Source organism: Eutrigla gurnardus, assembly GCF_963514095.1.
Source record: "Eutrigla gurnardus genome assembly, chromosome: 1".
Taxonomy (NCBI): domain Eukaryota; kingdom Metazoa; phylum Chordata; class Actinopteri; order Perciformes; family Triglidae; genus Eutrigla; species Eutrigla gurnardus.
The window spans coordinates 11586564-11599743 of NC_139915.1; positions in this window are offsets into that span (position 1 = coordinate 11586564).

The window sequence follows — 13180 nt, forward strand, 5'->3', positions numbered from 1 at the left end:
TGTTCACACACCACTAGTTTGTATACACACCACTGTTTCTGTGTGAATAAATGTCAAGGAAAATAAGATATTTTGTCAAGGTCCACTTTCTATGACTTTCCCCATCACTCTTATCCAAGAGAGATATGGCCTTAGGGGTGTAACATTGCAGTGGGTCAAGAGTTATCTACACAAGAGATCCCAATATGTTAAAATTGGGGATAACACATCAATGAACTTGGACATAGTCTGTGGGGTCCCACAGGGGTCAGTTCTGGGTCCAAAGCTGTTTATCTTATACATAAATGATATATGTAAAGTGTCAGATACTCTGAAATTAATAGTATTCGCGGATGACACAAATATTTTCTGCTCGGGAAGTGACTTGAACCAACTTGTGGGAACAGTAAATCAGGAAATGGCCAAACTTCAAGTGTGGTTTAATACAAATAAATTATCTCTAAATCTTGGTAAAACTAAATACATGCTATACGGTAAGAGAGGCTGCAATAACAATCCCAACATTCATGTAAACGGAGTTAATATTGAGAGGGTCTGTGAAAATAAGGTTCTGGGAGTTATTATAGATGACATGTTAAGTTGGAAGCCACACATAGCACAATTAAAAAGGAAGCTGGCCAGGAGTGTGTCTATACTTTGGAAAGTACAAAAAATCCTAAATCAAAAAGCACTTCATCTGTTATACTGCGCACTAGTCTCTCCGCACCTGCAATACTGTGCAGAGGTGTGGGGACACACATATAGAGGCTCCATACAGCCCTTGTTAATTCTCCAAAAAAGAGCCTTGAGAATCTTACACTACGCCAACTACAGGGCACACACCAACCACTTATTTATCGAATCGAAAATACTCAAACTATATGATTTAATAAACTATCGCACAGCACAAATGATGTACAAAGCTTATAACAGAACTCTCCCTCAGAACTTACAAAATCTCTTCATACACAGAGAGAGACAAAATCTTAGAGGGGACATGATTTTCAGGCAAAGAAAGGTACGAACTACGTTGAAATCCTTTTCCTTATCGGTCACAGGGGTTAGACAATGGAATGTGTTAGAAGAAGAAGTCAAAAAATCAGCAACACTAAGTGGCTTTAAGAAGAAGTATGTATATTCAACCGTTGACCGGTATAGATTACTGCATGAGAGTTGATAAATGTCTGAGACACGAATCAGTAGACATGTGTTGTGACGGGATGGGAGCATAACAAATGAACATTCTGTACCCAAACAATAAGTTGGACTGAAGAAACTGTATGGTATGATGTCAGTTGTACGTGGTAGGAAATATCAACAATGTGTAGATAAATGAGGTATGAATACCAAGCGCAACTGTTACTCCTACAATTCACGATGGAGTTACTGAGCTGGTCACTGAATGCTATCGACAGAGTGTTCTCAACACGGCGTGCGGGTTCTGGTGAACCTGCGTGTCCGGATGGGACCTTCATGTCCGGCTACATCATGGATGGTTGGGGAAAGTGGAGAGTCATCTGCCTTGCCACTCTGGATGTGGAAGACGTCGAGGACGTGTACTTGTTCGCGTTCATGACAACTGGAATAATCGCCTTGGGATGTGGAATCTTCATGCTACATCGGAAATTGAGAAAGATCGCCACGGAGATGACCAGTGTGAGGGCGGACAACGCCACCACTCGGTCTACTGTGGTCGGGATGGGCTCTGATATCTCGGCAGTTCGTGACTCCACGGCACTGGTGCGAGTTGAAGTGGCCACTAACCGGGAAGAAATAGTGACCAATCGGTCAACCATGGTCGGGATGCGCTCTGACCTCTCCGCACTTCGCGAGTTCCCGTCACGGAAGCGAGCTGAAGTTGCCAATAACCGGGAGGAAGTGGCTAAGTCAAGGGCAGCGAAAGCTGCAGAGTACAGTGAGGATTCATAAAAAAAAAAAAAAAAAAAAAAAAAAAAGGGGGGGGCTCCCACACCATCTCTCACCATCTCTACAACTAGTACCTACACTGGACTTTATTTTTTATCTTGATTTTTACTTTTTTCATTTTTTATTTTTTATTCATTATTTACTTCTCCAACACTGGACTATATTTTTTATCTTTATTTTTTATTTTTATTTTTATTTTTTTTATTTTTTTTTTTTTTTTATTCTTCTATTTTTTATTTTTTACTTCTCTTTTCCCTCGGACTTGTCTACATGTTGAGACTGTTGCTCTATTGTGATGAATAAATATGGACAAGTGTGCAAACACACACGTAATCTGTATGCACTGGACTTCAGCTCTCTGTACCACCTACTGCTGTAACATGTTGTGTCAAATGTCACTAGGAAAAGGAAAAGTTATGTCAAATGAAAAATGCAATGAAAAGAAAAGATTATGATGATGATTTTATCCTGTGTGTAATGGGGGCGGGACTAGATAAGCCTTGGCTTCTCCCGCTTTCCCTTTCGGCCATGTGTATTTTTTACTATGTGAAAATGATGTGTGATGATGATTTAAAGGGGACATATTATGCAAAACTGACTTTTTCCTTGCTTTAGTTTGTATATTTGCGTATCCGGGGTGTCTCCCGACCCCTTAAACATGAGTTTTGACAACTAAGTCAATATTTAGTAACTGGCAGAGTCAGGAATTTAGTCTCTAAACGAGCCGTTTGGATTTTGACCGTATTGTGACGTCACAATCCGGTCTTTTGCATATTCTTGCATAGTCATTGCATTTTCATGGCATATCCCCGCCCACATTACGCCGGCTACCTGAACAAGGATCCGCCATTTTTTCTTACTCGCTTCACTTGTACTCGACAGCCTAACCGCCACCATGTACAAGCCGAAAGCCAAGCACTGCTGCTCTGTCATCGGATGCACGGTCCTCATATGGGTCCACGGGGCCGCCTGGTGCCGGGGTCGTCTGGAGCTCGCCATGAGTCCGTCAGGCCCGAGAGTTCGGCCGGGGTTTTGAGCCTATAATCGGGGGGGTTACCGGCAGAGTTCCCGGTTCTCCGGTGCGGACTCTTGTGGCCCTGGGCGGGCCGGTGTTTTAGTGAGGACCACGGGCTTTTCACCATGGTCTGGGGGCATCAGGGCCGAGAGTTCGGCTGGGTTTTTGCGTCTATTTACCTGCGGGAATCCCCGCAACGCGTCCGAGGGTTTACGGGTCTATGGACGGAGCCGAAGTCCGGCTTCGCTGTGCGTAATTGTGTCGTGGCGCGGAGCTGGACCGGCCGGTGCTTAAGTGAGCTGCACGGGCTTTTCACACAGCCTTGGGGGCACAAGTGGCCCGAGTTCGGCCGTGTTCAGCTGTCTGTTTCCCGGCTGGTTTGCGTGCGGCGCGTCTTGGCGTTTCGCGTTCGACGGAGAGTCCGCCTGTGTGGACTCTTGTGGACCTGGGCGGGCCTGTGTGTTAGTGAGGACCGCGGGCTTTTCACCATGGTCTGGGGGCATCAGGGCCGAGAGTTCGGCTGGGTTCTTGTGTCTATTTACCTGCGGGAATCCCCGCGACGCGTCCGAGTGTTTTACGGGTCTACGGACGGAGCAGAAGTCCGGCTTCGCGGTGCGTCATTGTGGCGCGGCGCGGAGCTGGACCGGCCGGTGCTTGGGTGAGGTGCATGGGCTTTTCACACAGCCTTGTGGGCACAAGTGGCCCGAGTTCGGCCGTGTTCAGCTGTCTGTCTCCCGGCTGGTTTGCGTGCGGCGCGTCTTGGCGTTTCGCGTTCGACGGAGAGTCCGCCTGTGTGGACTCTTGTGGACCTGGGCGGGCCTGTGTGTTAGTGAGGACCGCGGGCTTTTCACCATGGTCTGGGGGCATCAGGGCCGAGAGTTCGGCTGGGTTCTTGTGTCTATTTACCTGCGGGAATCCCCGCGACGCGTCCGAGTGTTTTACGGGTCTACGGACGGAGCAGAAGTCCGGCTTCGCGGTGCGTCATTGTGGCGCGGCGCTGAGCTGGACCGGCCGGTGCTTGGGTGAGGTGCATGGGCTTTTCACACAGCCTTGTGGGCACAAGTGGCCCGAGTTCGGCCGTGTTCAGCTGTCTGTCTCCCGGCTGGTTTGCGTGCTGCGCGTCTTGGCGTTTCGCGTTCGACGGAGAGTCCGCCTGTGTGGACTCGCGTGGGGCTGGGCGGGCCGGTGTTTGACCGATGTCCGAGGGCTTTTCAGCAAGCTCTGACGGTGAGAGTCCCGACAGTTCGGCGTGGTTGAGGTCTCTATTTAACGTCTGGATTCCCCGCAACGCGTCCGAGGGTCTACGGGTCTGCGGCGGAGCAGAAGTCCGGCTTCGCGGTGTGTAATTGTGGCTTGGCGCGGACCTGGACCGGCCGGAGCGTGACTGAGCTGCAAGGGCTTTTCGCCCGGGTCTGAGGGCACGCGTCCCGACATTCCGGCCCGGTTCGATTGCCTGTATACGGGAAGGATTCTCGGTGGCGAGTCCGGCAGCCATTTCTCCCCCGAATCAACCGTTGTTATGGTTACAAAATGGCGTCCTCACGTCTTACGCCCGGCAGGAAGAGGTGGGCGGTGCCAAGACCGTTTGGGCGGCGCACGCAGTAGCTCATTAGCATTTAGAGGGAAAGTCACTGAATCCGGCCGCTGAAAGCAGGGCTGTGAAACTGGTATGTTGAGAACCCTGCTGTGCTCAATCCTTGGGTTTTTTCGACCAAAGCATGTTACTATCATTCCATTTAGACATCAAAGACCCATGTCAACAAGCAGAAATGAGCATAATATGTCTCCTTTAACTGACATGCCCGAAATAAACAAATAAACTAAACTAAACTAAACTAAACTTCAGATTCAGACACACAGCTGTTTGCAGTGAATTTATACTGCCAACACTGTCAGGGAATCGAGGAGATTACTCAAGTTATCTTGTCAACATGTACAATCAACGTGTTTCTACTTTTATCTGCGAAACGTTTATCTGTTAATCACACTAGAATAGCATCTTTGTTTTTTCAATCACATAAAATAAGCAACCCTTGTGCAAGATTCCTAATTGGAGGCTTCGGTGAATACTGATGCAAGCAGGTATGAACGCGACACAATTATAGCTTGTGCTTCCAAGGTAAATGCTCATGTCAACAGAGAAACATGCAGATGATTAGTAGGTATACTCATATGGGACACTGGACACTGAAATTTTGTCCGAGTTGGAGAGAAGGAGATAAATTCAGTCCTTATTAAGACGTCATACTAACTATAACGCAAAATTCATGTTTTTTTTTTTTTTATCAATCTGATTGACCAGGTTATTTTAAGTAGTTATGAACAACATGTGTCAAAAGTTTCAGAATGTTTCACACTAAAACAGCAAACATCAGTAGACTGCTTTAGTTGGCTGGGGGGTTAAAAATGAAGCACTCATTTTAACACCAGACCAAATATCATAGTCAAATTTTAACACGTTAAAGTTTCTTTTCATTATATACGTATCAGTAATCTTCTTCTACATGGACAACTCTCAAATATATATAAAATAAATTATAAATTAGATCCTCTGCACAGCACTTATTTAAATAGGAAATGCATCACTTTTAAAGCTGGTCTCTCCCGTTATTTCCTTCTTCCAAAATTGTGGTGAAGAAAACAACAAGCCCTCCAACTCATACGACCAAATAGGTCGTGTGTCACGTCCTCAAATATACGACCTCTGGGAGCGTATTGCGGAGATTCTTCCGCAACGATAGTAGTGGTTAAGGTTAGGGTTAGGTCGACGTGTGGAGGGGGTCTCTGCCGATGATTGACGAGGGGCGATCGTCCGCGCACGCGCGGGGGGGGGGGTGGGTAGGTTTAGGTCGACGTGTGGGGGGGGTCTCTGCCGATGATTGACGGGGGGCGATCGTCCGCGCACGCGCGGGGGGGGGTAGGGGGGGGGGTAGGTTTAGGTCGACGTGTGGGGGGGGTCTCTGCCGATGATTGACGGGGGGCGATCGTCTGAGACACCGGAGTGTCGATATTTACTTGACCGCTAGAGGGCGCGCTATTTTGAAACGTAACATATGGTCGTAATTCGGTGCTTGACACACGACCTATGTGGTCGTTTTCTCGAGGAGGACAGTCTGGAAGAAAACCTGGAGCAAATGCCAGTTGAGTTGAGTTTTCATTAAAACAAAATTATGACTGGTGGGTTAACTGCATTCCAAATGTATCAGGGCATACAAGGCCAAGGAAAAATTTAGAAAGGGATTCCAGCATAATGATCGCTCCACCTAAAATGCATATCACTTCCAGCAAATTTAATTGAAAATTATGAGGGCAAAACACCATCACTAATCTGATTTAACCAAATATTCTCTGGTCTAGCTCAGATAAACAAACCCCCAAAAAAGCTGAATCCATCAGCATGTTAGAGTGTAGAGAGTGTTGAGCCTGTTTGTAACCAGTATCACTTCACCTGTCCCTCCTCCTCTCCCGCGGTTCCACACTAAAGGGGGAAGTGCTGCGTAGCACTGCCTGCCTCCTGATATTACTTTTCTTTGTTGGGTCTTTTTTTTAAGGCGGTTAAAGTACATTTTCCTGCTGCGTCTGTCCAAAGCAGTACCTTGCTTAGCTTCCGTGTCAGCACTCCTGCCTGCTTCCTTCTACTGCAGGTAATGCACTAGCTGTGGAAGTATCACATACAACCCTACTTCAAAGATCCGAACTATCCCTTTAAATAGGCTGTAGGCTACTGCTTTCATTTAATTTGGAAAAAGTGAAAACACAATGCCATTCTTGTAATTTAATATTGAACCAATCATTAACAGCCACTTTTGCACATGTTTTAACACAACTGACAGAATAGTTTAATTAATGGGGTTCTTGAGGGATGAAAGGTACGAAATGAGACTTCATCTCTTGAGATGGCATAATGTAGTACACATTTTCATTCATGGTGTTTGACAGCGTATTCTGCCACTGTCTAGTCTGAAGATGTAAAAACATTAAAAATCAAGAGAAAGCTTAAAATCTGCAAACATTTCCAAAATTCAAAGGTGCCTGTTAGGCTGTGTGTATTAAAAAACAGTCGAGCCATCCTGCAGCTAAAATGTTTACAGTCAATTGCAACAGTCCCCCAAAGTTGGATGCTTTGTGTTGTTCATATAATATAACGATAATCAAGATGCAGAGGGTTAAGGAGGTGGATGGTTGCACAAGCCCATACAACACACTTTAGTTACCATCAGGCAGTAAATGTTTTGTAGACACATTTAACATGAGCTTGTTGATTAAAATAAGTTAACATAACAATTCCCCCAAATCCCTTAAATCGTAGCTTGTGCAACATTGTTTCATGTCATCTTTGTAGGAAATGAGGCAAATTGCCTGAAGTGCAACAAAAGAAAAAAGACAAGACTCAAGCAAAATGTGTGTGTTGTGTATTATTTGTTGGTGGGCTAGAGGGGAATTTCCTGAAGAACTACAAACAACTTCTGCCCAAATGCACATGGTTGGCTGGCAAGGACGCATTGGGACACTGGAGAGGCACTTTATGCAAGTGCCCAAAGGGCGAGAGCCAAGAAAATTTTGGCCCTACACTAATATATTTTTTGTGGCATGAAGATAATCTGAATTTGCTGGCGACCTTTAAAACACTACGAGAGCTGGGACACTAGTCACAGTTCATCACATTGAGAATGTAAATTTGAGCCAATCAGATTTAAACAAAAATAAAGATCAGTCAACATTGTTTTTTTTGTTTTTTTTAGGGTTGCAGGGGTCCTGGAGCTGATCCCAGCTGCAAAGTACGATACAGGGTACACCTTGGACAGGTCGCCAGGCGACCACAGAGCTAAAACGTGGAGACAGACAAACATTCTCACTCATATGAACACCTGCCGGCAACTTAGAGTCATCACTTATCCTATTCTGCATGCCTTTGGGGTTTGGGAGGAAGAAGAAGAAAATCCACACTATCCCTCCTCAATATTTAAAGTATTACATTAGCAGTCTGACAGCCAGTGTCCCCCTCTGTGCTGTCTGCGGCATCAAGGGTCAGGCTGACCCATGTTATCGTCAAGGACTATACAGTAACTGCCATCAGAAATTAAAAAATAAAACTCTATGACCACTGGCTGATTCAGCCTGAAATGGATTAAATGTTCGGGAGTCTTCACAGTCTCCCTGACGGGCAGTTTGGCCCTGTTGGCTGGTGAACAAGTCTCAAAAAATATTGCAAAACAAATCTATCCAACGGTCAGTGTAAATCCATGAATACACTAGATGTAGAATATTAGAGGATATCTGATGTCTTAAAAGAAATATTTTGGTGCCCTGGTGCAAAAGATGAATTGCTTTTTGAAACTGTAATATCAGAGAATGTATGTATTCAGCAGAGACTTTTTCCATCCATGTCCTTATCTAGCTTAATTTTACTGCCAATTGTGGGTGTTGTGGGGGTTTGGAAATATTTAAAGTGCACTCTTATATGACATAATTAGTGCCAGAAAAAAAAGTGAAAAGTCTAATGCATAACTCTCTAATTAGTGTCTGGTTTGGCAGAGGGGTGGAAGACCACCAGAAGGATAGAGCACAACTGGGGATAGAAGCAATAAATAGGAAGGAGCAGATGGTCTACTCCAGAGGACAGACACCCGAATGCATGCAACAAACTGGACACCATAAAAGTTGGAAGTGTGTGTGTTACCAGTCATGTAGGGACATAGATCTGATAACACACTCATATTGTGGGGACTCACTTTTTTTGACTGAATGGGGACAATTGCATGTCCCTATTATGTAAATCATTACATTTTAGACTTGGTTTAAGGCTAGGGCAAGGTTACATTAAGGTTAAATGCCCATACCAGTCTAATTCTGACTTCTCTCCCTCATCAGAGATTCCTCCCATCTTCAACACACATTTTGTGCATCAGTGTCTGCAGTGTATACTTTCATAGAGCTCAGCCTACCTGTTTTAACTGCCGTTCACTGCCATTCATGTTGAAAAGGTGTGTAAAAACACTATGAGACTGTTAAATTGCTGGGTTATGTAATTCAACCTTCCGGAAATCACACCTTGTGAAAATCACAGTACTCACAGTATTCAAGTACTGCATTACTTGAATTAAAGCCATTGAAATTTGAACAATGATATCAAATCACCTTGGCGTTTGAAGCCAGAAGCAGGTTCTGGGTACACTTGTTCATATTCAGCTGCTTCCAGGGTACGTAAATGGCCTGGGTTATGGCCATTACACACTTTTTTTACCAAACGTTTTTTTTTTCACTCGGCAAACAAATGTGTTAAGCACAGAAACCTTGCACACTGAGGCCAATGCATTTTTTTAATATTGGTTGTGAAAATTCACAAAACGAAAATAAACTAAGTCATCCAGCAGTGAGGGAGATTTTTGTGATTGTCTTCTTCAAAAAATAAAAAGCTGCACAACAGTTGGATCGCGGAGATTGGAGGTCTTCTTTCTGACTACTGGTCCTAGTAGTGCTGTACCGAATTAACCACCGACATCCTGAAGTCCACCTGAAACCAATCGGGATCATGTGGACTTCAGGATGTCCGATATTACAGTTTCAAAAAGCAACACCATGGGGCAGGGGGCATTAAAAAAAGTCAGGCATTGAAATGAGGCACTGAAATTTGTTTTTTTATTCAAGCTTGTTACTACCGTTTACGTCAGAACGGGTGCCCTACTGGAACCGAGTTTCGGTGCTCAACCCTACTCAGGGTAAGTATCCAGGAAATTAATGTTCATGTAATGTCCCCAAAAGTCAAAGAGGTGTGTGTTTGTGTGTGCCCACGCCCACATGTATCTGTAAGCCCTGATGTATGTGTATGTATGTGTTTGTATGTGTTTCAACTTGCAATCCAGCAGACCATGAATAAAATATAAATTTAGATTTTATTCTAAATCTTGGAAAAGATGGACCAAAATGTTCAAAGCACTATATCTGATGCAGCTCACACATTCCATAGTCGTACCACCACTATTTTTTTCTTTTCCAAGTATTAAAAAAAACATTGTTACTGTAGGCTAGCAATATCAAGAGCTCTTTTTCTCTTTCATTCAGTTTTCCCTCTTTTGGATGGATTTTGATGCTATCAATGACAAAGGTTTTTTCTGCACCTACGAGGAACGTTGGGATTACACATACTATGATTAACAACCACCCACCTGCGTCATTGGTTTCTGTTTGCCACTACCTCAGGCAGTCTGCTTATACTGGAATGAATTGTGGATTTTGCCATTACACTACTACTGAGTCATAACGTGTGTTAATAGAGTAGGTGTGCTTTCTCTTTTGGTAAATAAAGGGATCTTTAGAAGATGCTATTATGGATTCATTCATTAATGTATCCCAACTATGGCTCCTAAGACATTTCGGAATCCTGCTTGTTGTTTTTGACTGCCGCATATGGATAATGGACAAGGTTTCCTCGTTGCTGCTCCTTGCAGCCGTCCGGGGTTTGCTCGTCGCCTGTTCCTGTTCCTGTCCCGACAGGGGACCGTCACACGCCTGCTCCACGCAGCCTTCCGGGGGTTCGCTCGTTGCCTGTTCCTGTCCCGACAGGGGACCGTCCGACGCCAGCTCTACGTATCCTGCCAGGGGTCCGCTGGTCGCCTCTTCCTGCATCAGCAGTCTCCATTTCTGGCCTCAGTGGCGCGTTAGCTATCCCCAGTGGCTGCACTGAATTGTCTCCTGTCCCTGCGCCGGCGGGGCCTGATCCGTCTCTGGTTCCTGCCTCGGCGGCTCCTCAGCCAGATCCAGTTCCTGCATCAGCAGAGTCTCAGCATTCTGTAGTACCTGCCCGGTCGTGCCCTCATGCCCGGTCACGCCCATGCCCAGTCACACCCTCATGCCAGACTCGCCCTCCTGCCCGGCCTCAGGAGCAGTCCCGATCGTGTGGTCGCCCTCATGCCCGGCCTCCCGAGCAGCCTGGCCCGCTTGGTCATCCTCCTGCCCGGTCCTGCCCTCGTGCCCGGTCTCGCCCTCCTGTCCGGTCTCCCGAGCGGCCCCGGCCCACTTGGTCACCCTCCTGCCTGGTCTTGCCCTTGTGCCCAGTTTCGCCTGCATCATGGACTTTTGGGACGTCTGGGATCAGTCCCTTAAGGGGAGGGCTACTGTCACGCCGTGGTGAGGTTTTGTCTTGTGAACTTCCTGTTTTATTTTGAAAGTCTAACTCCCCTCTCGTTTCAGGTCACTTGCCCTTCCTCATGTGTCCCCGGTCTGATGTCATCCCTGATTCCTGTTCCCCTCTCCCTCATGTGTTAAATAGTCTGTGTCTTCGTTTGTCCTGTGTGTCTCATTCCAGTGTGCACCCCAGCCATCGTCACAGTCTTGCCTTGGTTGAAGTTGCAGTCAGCAAGTCTGGCAGATCGAGTTGACTCAGTCAAATTTTGAATGTTTACAACACTCATGTCCCTCCCCCTCTACTACCGAGCTCCTCTGCTCCCTCCCATCGAGTGCTCATGCACCAGATTCCTGTGAATGCGCCCGTGTCTTCTCTCATCGATAAACGGCATGGAGTACACGCTACACAGAGGTAGGCTGGCTAACTTACTCATACACTCAACAAAAATATAAACGCAACACTTTTGTTTTTGCTCCCATTTTTCATGAGATGGACTTAAAGATCTAAAATTCATTCCAGATACACAATATTACCATTTCTCTCAAACATTGTTCACGAATCTGTCTAAATGTGTGATAGTGAGCACTTCTGCTTTGCTGAGATAATCCATCCCACCTCACAGGTGTGCCACATCAAGATGCTGATCTGACATCATGATTAGTGCACAGGTGTACCTTATACTGCCCACAATAAAAGGCCACTCTGAAATGTGCAGTTTTGTCTCACAGCAAAATGCCACAGATGCCACAAGCATTGAGGGAGCGTGCAATTGGCATGCTGACAGCAGGAATGTCAACCAGATCTGTTGCTCGTGCATTGAATGTTCATTTCTCCACCATAAGCCGTCTCCAAAGGCGTTTCAGAGAATATGGCAGTACATCCAACCGGCCTCACAACCGCAGACCACGTGTAACCACACCAGCCCAGGACCTCCACATCCAGCAGGTTCACCTCCAAGATCGTCTGAGACCAGCCACTCAGACAGCTGCTGAAACAATTGGTTTGCATAACCAAACAATTTCTGCACAAACTGTCAGAAACCGTCTCAGGGAAGCTCAACTGCATGCTCGTCGTCCTCATCGGGGTCTTGACCTGACTCCAGCTCGTCGCCGTAACAGACTTGAGTGGGCAAATGCTCACATTCGATGGTGTCTGGCACGTTGGAGAGGTGTTCTCTTCACGGATGAATCTCGGTTTACATTGTTCAGGGCAGATGGCAGACAGCGTGTGTGGCGTCGTGTGGGTGAGCGCTTTGCTGATGTCAATGTTGTGGATCGAGTGGCCCATGGTGGTGGTGGGGTTATGGTATGGGCAGGCATCTGTTATGGACGAAGAACACAGGTGCATTTTATTGATGGCATTTTGAATGCACAGAGATACCGTGATGAGATCCTGAGGCCCATTGTTGTGCCATACATCCATGAACATCACCTCATGTTTCAGCAAGATAATGCACGGCCCCATGTTGCAAGGATCTGTACACAATTCTTGGAAGCTGAAAATGTCCCAGTTCTTGCATGGCCAGCATACTCACCGGACATGTCACCCATTGAGCATGTTTGGGATGTGCTTGACCGGCGTATACGACAGCGTGTACCAGTTCCCACTAATATCCAGCAACTTCGCACAGCCATTGAAGAGGAGTGGACCAACATTCCACAGGCCACAATTGACAATCTGATAAACTCTATGCAAAGAAGATGTGTTGCACTGCATGAGGCAAATGGTGGTCACACCAGATACTGACTGGTTCTGAGTCCCCAGACCCCCAATAAAGCAAAAAAAAAGCACATTTCAGGGTGGCCTTTTATTGTGGACAGTCTAAGGCACACCTGTGCACTAATCATGATGTCAGCATCTTGATGTGGCACACCTGTGAGGTGGGATGGATTATCTCAGCAAAGCAGAAGTGCTCACTATCACACATTTAGACTGATTTGTGAACAATGTTTGAGAGAAATGGTAATATTGTGTATCTGGAATGAATTTTAGATCTTTAAGTCCATCTCATGAAAAATGGGAGCAAAAACAAAAGTGTTGTGTTTATATTTTTGTTGAGTGTAGATAGCAACTGCTAACGTCATTTAGCGTATGCCGAGCTTGAGGCTTGCGCCTGTGATATTGTGATATTTAGC